At 33.0% G+C, this 8,337-nt stretch overlaps 1 non-coding gene across 1 annotated transcript; it reads right to left on the minus strand.

Moving 5' to 3' along the window:
• Window positions 1–3,686: 3,686 nt before the first annotated feature.
• On the minus strand, window positions 3,687–3,793 carry LOC121220583 (small nucleolar RNA R71). The gene has a single exon (XR_005917804.1). It is a non-coding gene; the product is annotated as a small nucleolar RNA R71 (small nucleolar RNA).
• Between the last annotated feature and the right edge of the window lie 4,544 nt (window positions 3,794–8,337).

Here is an 8,337-nt window from a genome sequence, read left to right on the forward strand (position 1 = left end):
CTTTACTTAAATTATTTATGATGAGATTCTTTTGCATTATAATAAATTTCACAAATATTCCTGTTTTAAATAATTATTTTTCAAAAAAAATTAATTAATCGATATTTGATTTTTATTAATTTTGTAAAAACAATCGAAATCTAGCTATTGTAATAAATAAATATTTTCAAATGATCTTAATGTGACTTCCGAGATTCGACCATAATGTCTAGGTCGGGTTTGGGGTGTTACAGACATGCTTTGTAATGAATTGGTGATTTCAATTATGAATTGGATTGATGAATTGTGAATTGAATGAAATAATGATTTAAATAAATTGTTACCCTATTAACTATTCAGGCATAATCAGATATAGCTAACATTCCATAGGATAGATAAAGTACGGATTACTTCGACTACGTGTCAATGAGTGTTGGGTACAATTTTTACTTCGGTTATACCGATGAGCGCTGGACACAAACTATTTACTTCAGAATTGTCCGATAAGGATTGAGTGCCAAATTTGGTGTGTTGGCTAGATTTGTGTATCCATTCAAGTCCAAGTTAGGTTAATAGGGGTATAAAATGTAAAACTTATAAATGATATATGAAATGGATTAATATTGCGAGTTAGTGCTATAATGATGAGTTACAATATACAGATATTGATAACATGTAAAAGATCATGCGAACTAGATATATATTCAACCGGATATGAAAATGTGACGAATCAATCGATTCGATTCAGAAAATTATACGAATTTGATATCAAATTGATTAAATGTTGATTGAATATATGAATGACATTGAAATGTTGATTATAAGTAAATCGAAAAGTTATACGTTTGGTTACTATATGATACAATTTATGTTGAACTCACCACCTTATTCAATTGTGGTTGCCTTGTTTAGGCAAAACTTGACAAGCTAATAGTTTATTGTATTAGATTGTAAACCAATGTTGCTATTTTTTAATGCATGTGAACTTACTAAGCTTTTGATATGCCTACTCCATTGTTTTCCTTTTCCCTGTAAATTGCCCACTTGCAGAATGTGTCTAGCTGATCATTGAGAAGCTCACACTATCCTGTTATTGATTTGGTAACCTTTTAATTTTTTAAAAGCTAGATTTTGTGGCATGTATATAGGTATCTTGATATGTATAAGAATTTGGCATGTAGCTTAAATTTTGAAATGTTTGATAGTTGGTTGAAATGGAAATGATTGAATTGCATACTCAAGGTAAGTATAAAGAAATGCTAAGGCATGAAAGTGATTTTGATTTATTAGATTTGAGTTTGAAGCATGGCCTTGAAAATGTTTATTGCTTTGTTAAAGTGGTATGATTTGGTAAATAATTAAGTTATGCTTGTGGCAATTGAATTGGTACAATTGGTGATGAATATAGCATTGATATGTTGGTATTTGATTGGTTTGAATGACATTTAGATAAATTGGAATTAGTTGAACACATGTTGATTTGATCTTGTTTTTCTGTTGGTTAAGATATGATGAGCATGAAATGTTAAGCTATACATATTACACTTGAATATCATATTTAGGGTATGAACTAACACGGTCTAGTTTATGGTTTGAATGGTTTAACGAATGGTCAAACAGGTTGTAATTCAATAAGTTGCATCGATATGTTTGATGCCAAATTGAAGTCATATTGGATTAATGATATTGGAATAGTTATACAGATGAGATGTTTGGTGCAAGTAAATTTATGCTGATAGGTGAAAAAATAACATGTTTTAATGCCGTTCTTAATGCATTTTTGAATGATCATTTATGCAAATTGGGGAATTTTATGCTCCTAATCCTTTAAATTAATGTTTCTATACTTAGAAAAGCACTTGGGAGCAAAAGGACCGAAAATCAGACAAATAGAGTAGATTTCAGGAGCCACAAGGGTTGGGCCTTCCCACACAGGCTGGACACACGGCTATGTGAGCCGCACGGGCTAGCACACGACCATGTGCCAGACTGTGTCGATTTCGAAATTTGCATCCCAAGCATGCGAAAAAATGCAACTTTTAGGTTTTCTGGGAATTCTAAAATCTATAAATACAAAATAGAAGAAGAGAAGAGGGAGCCATCAGAAAATATTGAAGAAAACAACTCGAAGAACACCATTGGAGCCAACTTTGAAGCAGATTTCCATCATGATTGAAGACCTCCTTTTAATTTCTTTTGAAGTTTTTATGAGTTTCACTATTTCTTGCGGTTATTTTTTCTTTAAGATGTTTTTATTCATAATTATGAACTTGTTCTCTAGATACCTAGGGAATATTAACCCTATGATGAATTCAATTATTTGATTTCTGTTTTACGCGATAAATACTTTATTCTTGTTCTTAGTTATGTGCGCTTATCTCTTGTTTTAATAGTTCTGGGTCATTAATTCATGTCTAATGTGCTTAAATCAGAGGTGGAAAAGTCCCTATTTAAGAGTAGATTTAGCATAATTGAGTGGAGTTGCATGCAATCCTAGAAATAGGACAGCATAAATCTACTGGATTAGAGTCAAATCTAATAGGAGAATCCATAGATCGAGTTAATGTGACAATAAGGGTTTTAATTAGAAGGAAATTTCAATTACTCAACTAGATTCAGTTGCTCTTAGTCTTGAAAGAGATATTAGTTTAATTTAGGGATTTCTACGGATCAAGATACCAAGTGAATAAATCGTCTAATTCAGATTCATAATAATAGATGAAGTCTAGGTGGATTATTTCCTAAGTATTGTTTTGCTTATTGGTTATTATTCAATTATTTTCCTAATTTAATCTCTGTTGAGTTCTTTAGTTAAATTAATTTAGTAATTTTAGTTTAAATCAATAACTCCAATTTTTCGGTTAAATAATAGGAAAATAGTAATTTCTAATACTTTTAGTCCTCGTGGATACGATATCTTTACTCACCATAGCTATACTATTTATCGATAGGTGCACTTGCTTTTGCCATATTTTTAGTTAGTTTCGTGACACATCAAGTTTTTAGCGTCGTTACCGGGGACTGAAATATTTGGAAAACTTTATTTTTATTACTTAATCCATTTTTTTTATTTTGATAAATTTTTTTAATTTAATTTTTACATTTTAACTTTACTTTTGTTTGCTTCTGGCAAGTTCTTTTTGTTTATGCCCAAAGGAAACCCATCGGGACCATTGTTTTTTGATAGTGAGATTGAAAGTACTGCTCGTAGAAATTGTAAAGAGGTTAGAGAAACAAGGCAGTGTCAACAGAATATAGTAGACGAAGAAGAGAACAACAATATTATTGAAGAGATGGGTGATAATCAGAATATTCAACTACCTTCTGTAGATCCTATTCCTCTTACTTTGTACGATTATGCCAAGCCTAGTCTGATTTGGGCTAAATCAAGTATTGTGAGACCTACTCTTGTTGAAAAAAATTTCGGCCTGAAGTTGAGCACTATTCAGATAGTGCAACAATATGTTCAGTTCGATGGTTTACAAGATGAAGACCCAAATACTCATTTGACTAATTTTTTGAAGATTTGCGACACTTTGAAGATTAATGGTGCCACTGATGATGTCATTCGCTTACGATTGTTCCCATTCTCATTGAGGAATAAGGAAAAATAGTGGTTAAACTCTTTACCACAAGGTTCTATCACTACATGGGCTCAGATGACTGAAAAGTTTCTCTTGAAGTATTTCCCACCAGCTAAAATAGCTAAGTTGAGGAATGACATTTCTTCCATTGCCCAGATCAATTTAGAGACATTATATGATGCATGAGAGAGATTCAAAGATTTATTGAGAAGGTGCTCTCATCAAGGGTTACCTTTGTGGTTACAAGTTCAAACCTTTTACAATAGTTTGAATCCCTCGACTAGGTAGTTAATTAATGCAACAACTGGTGAAAAACTGAATAATAAAACACTTGAGTAGCTTATAAGTTTATAGAGGAAATGACAATGAATAACTATCAGTGGCAAGTCATGAGAACAAAACCGATGAAAGCAGTCGGTGTTTTTAATCTAGATGCCGTCATCATGTTATCAAACCAAGTAGAAGTACTGAATAAGAAAATTGATGGTTTATATTTTTCTACGCAGGTGAATCTGGTGATGCAATGCGATACAAATGGAGGTGGAATGAATAATTCAGAATGTTCACCCTTCGGTCCTAGCACAAAGAATGAGCAAATCAACTATATGGGTAACAATTGTAAAGCTCAAAATAACCCTTACACCATTTTGGTTGGGTGTATTGGCATAGCCAATACACCCCTAATCGATGGGCCCCACTTAATCCCTCTTTATTCTGTCGTTTGGTTCAATGTATTGCTAATACGCGTGTAATACATTACTTTCCTAATCGGTGAAAACCACCGATTTCTAATCCCTCTCTTTTGCCCAGATTAGCTGCTGCTTCAGTTTACCCTCTATGTTTTACCCTCCCCCGATCCCCTTTGTTTCTCTTCTGTTCCTTCTAGCTTCAGCTGATTTGCTCCCTTGTTTCTTTTCTTTTATTTTCTGCCGATTTGCTCCCAGTTTATTTTCTTTTCTTTTCTGCCTATTTGCTCCCTCTGTTTCTTTTCTTTTCTTTTTCGGCCGATTTGCTCAGTTTTGCCGATTTGCATCATCGGTTAGTTTTCCTAACCCGATAGAATAATATCCTTTTCTATTGTAGATGAAAACAATATACTTTCCAGGTAAACCTTTTCTATTGTTTTTATCTAATTGGTTTCCCCTTTTCTCATTACAGGTTCTTCTTCATCGCACTCTGCCTCGACTTGCTCATTACAGGTTTACGTGACGTCACAAGTTAGCCGGATAATTTTATTTCCTTTTCTATTGTTTTTATCTAATCAGTTTCCCCTTTTCTCATTACAGGTTCTTCTTCATCGCACTGTGCCCCGATTTGCTCATTTACAAGTTAGTTTTCCATAGTTATTTTGTTTGTATTGCATGTGCAATTGAAATGTAGTTTTCCCCGATTGCATGTTTCTATTGTTGTTTCTTAATATGGACGGGATTTGTATATTGAATCCTACTCTAGTTAAGGGCTAAGTATGCATTTCATGGGTACTCTTCTGCATAGGACAGCATTTTGTTCCGGAGAAACAAATTTCGGATTAGGCTTAAGAATTGATGACTGTTGTTTGTTGATAAGGTGCCTTGGCTTAAGAATTGATGACTGTTGTCTGTTGTTTGTTGATGTGTTTTCTTTTGTTGGTTAGGCTTAAGAAATGCATACTGTTGTTTGTTGATAGTGTTGCTTGCTTTAATATGGATGGATGGGGCTATTGAATTGTAGTGTTATTATGCATATTGTTGATACTGTTGTCTGTTGTCTGTTGTTTGTTGATGTGTTTTGTGTTGTTGGTTAGGCTTAAGAAATGCATACTGTTGTTTGTTGATAGTGTTATTATGGATATTGTAAGGAAAATTATGCATGTATGTCTTTATTCATCAGCATAGGACCGACAATCCTTTGAAAACAATAGTCGGATTAGGCTTAACAGATGATACTGTCGTAAGATAATGTTTCTAATTATATAATAAGAACCAAAGATTACATTGAAACATTACATTGTTCTTTTTATTTTATAATTTGTTTCATCAAGTTTATTCCTTTTTCAAATTCATTGCCAAAAGTTATTCTTTTTTTCTATCCCCACAAGTTTTTCCGTGAAAATATCTGTTACATTATCTGTTAATGTATTTTTTTATTTATGAAATTTACCTTTTTCGATCTTTTTACTGAAAACTATGAAGGGAGCAGGTTTGTTAATCATCTTTAAAACTGACTTGACTACTTCAACTTTGAATGCTTTGAAATGTTTGCTCACTGATAAATGAATGGAGACAGACTAATAAGAAAAGGAGAATCATGGTTTTAGCATAAGAACCCATGTTGGATGTTGCCAATGGTGCTGTTAATTTGGAGGTGAAAAAAATGTAGATTTATATTGGTTGCGAAATGTTTAACATGTATGACCAAAAACTTTTAAAATATTATTGTGTAGCAATCGGAGTTTTGCATGCATCAATTAGCTCTCCATATATAGTCTTTTCTTATAGGTATAGTGTAGCTTTCCATGGCTCAATAGTTGATACGAGCCAATGAGGTGACACTCAAAGGGTTATCTTTCCTAGTGGTCCAATCACTCGAAGCAAGGCAGGACAATTAAAATCAAAGATGAATGCTTTTGTCCAAGACTTTGTTGCGACAAATTTAATTCATCATGTTCGTGACATTGATAAATATGGGAATGCAATTCACTGGACCAATCTTGGAATAGTAAAAGCCCATAAATTGGTGGATTAATTTTTTATGTATCTTATTATTATTATTATTTACTTAATTCTCATTGGTTGGGACACATCATTTATGAGTTAAGTAATTTTATTGGTTAGGTTATTATTTATTTATTTTCTTAGATAATTTTAAAGAGTTTTATTAGGATTCAATTACTCTTTAAAGAGTTTTTATTAGGATTCAATTACTCTTGTAATTTGCCTATAAATAGGCTTGTTTTCTACACATTGAGAGAGGAATAAAAAGAAGAGTATTTGTTTTCTTTCAAATTTGTGTGAGGCAAATTTTTTTAGAGTAGAGTGATTCTTCTCTTGCTATTTAGTTTGGAGTTTGTTACTTTCGAGGGTATTTTGGAGTTGTAAATATTCAAATTTCTTTCCCGTTCATCGGTGTTTCTAGAGGTTCTTCTTCTAGGGGTTTCGTAGGGAGTCGCTCAATCATTGGCGTTTTTGGTTACAAGTTAACTAAGGGTTCCATAGGGCAAATCTATCCTTTTTATTTATTTATTTATTTATTATTTAACTAATTTTATTCTCGTTTTATTTCTAATTTGTGTTTCTCTTGTGTCTAGATCCGGGATTCCGCATCAATTGGTATCAGTTTCAGGCCATTCGGTGTTATTTTCGAAGCTAAAATCAAATCCGAAACGAGTCAAAATACCAAAAACACTTTTCATCGGTTTCGTCGATTAAAAAAAAGTTTGTGTTTATTCTCCTCTTATTTTTTAAATAAAAGCAAAAAAAAACAGCAAAAACAGCAAAAAAAACAAAAAAAGCAAAAAAGCGTAAAAAAAGAGTAAAAAGCGCAAAAAAAGCAAAAAGCAAAAAAGCGCAAAAAAAAAGTTGCCTACTTTTCATACGTAGGTTTCTTCTTTTCCTATTGTTGTTATTATTTTTATTTTATTTTTTCCCAAAATTGAATTTTTTTCCCCTTCTTTCTTGACTCAAATATAATTAAAGCTTCAATTTTTGAAAATCTTAACACACCAAACGTTTCCGATTCTTTGTTTTCCTTTAAATTGGGTAGAGTTTTCTTAAGTTTTCTTCTTATTAAAGCTTTTCTTTGACTCTAGAGTTAGGGATCGTTGCAGGTCTACGTTTTTTTTGTTTCTCTTACGTTTTCTAACACTTTGTTTCTTCTTGTGTTAGCAGATATTAAAGGCACGCACAATTCCTTCATCCGTGTAGCCTCCATTACAAATTGCTTCGTCAAGTTTATTGGCCTCTTAAAGCAATTAGGATCTTCATTGTTTCTTTGAAGTTTGCACCTCTATTATTTGATCTTGATTAGTAACCCTCTCCAAACATATTTACAAGTTTTGAATCATTCAGAGAGTTATTCTTTTGAGAGCTAACGAGTGAGGTTATTATTATTTTTTCTTTCTTGTTCCTATTTGTTTGATCTTTCACAGATACCATGCCGCTCGCTAGATCCCAAACTAGTAAAAATGAAGAGGATGAGCAAAAAAGAGAGAACGATCCTTTGGTTGAGTTGTTACAAAAAGAGATGAAAAAGTTGCAAACTCAACTCGAGCATCGTATGACCCAAATGTTACAAGAGCAAAGGGAGTATCTTGATATAAAACTTACAACTCAAGATGAGATGCCTCCTTTGGAAGATGCTGATGATGTGCATGATCATGATGAGTATGAAGAGTACTTGAAGTATGGTGAGAAAGCACTTGTTGCTCGAAGGGCTTTAAATGTCCAGCTTAAAGAGGAAGGGCGCAAACAAAGAGATAACATTTTCCACACGAGATGTTTGATTGGTGGACAACCTAGTTCATTGATCATCGATAGTGGAAGTTGCATCAATGTGGTGAGTTCTTCCCTTGTTGAGAAACTTGGCCTACCTTGTGTGAAGCATCCAAGACCATACCGCTTACAATGGCTGAATGATAGTGGGGAGGTAAAAGTATCTAAACAATGCTTAGTTTCATTTTCTATTGGTAGATACTCTGATAAAGTTTTGTGTGATGTTGTTCCAATGCAAGCTGGACACATATTACTTGGACGGCCATGGCAGTTTGATCGACGAGTAAATCATGATGGTTTCCTTA

The sequence above is a fragment of the Gossypium hirsutum genome, chromosome D08 (genome assembly GCF_007990345.1).
Source record: "Gossypium hirsutum isolate 1008001.06 chromosome D08, Gossypium_hirsutum_v2.1, whole genome shotgun sequence".
Lineage (NCBI taxonomy): Eukaryota > Viridiplantae > Streptophyta > Magnoliopsida > Malvales > Malvaceae > Gossypium > Gossypium hirsutum.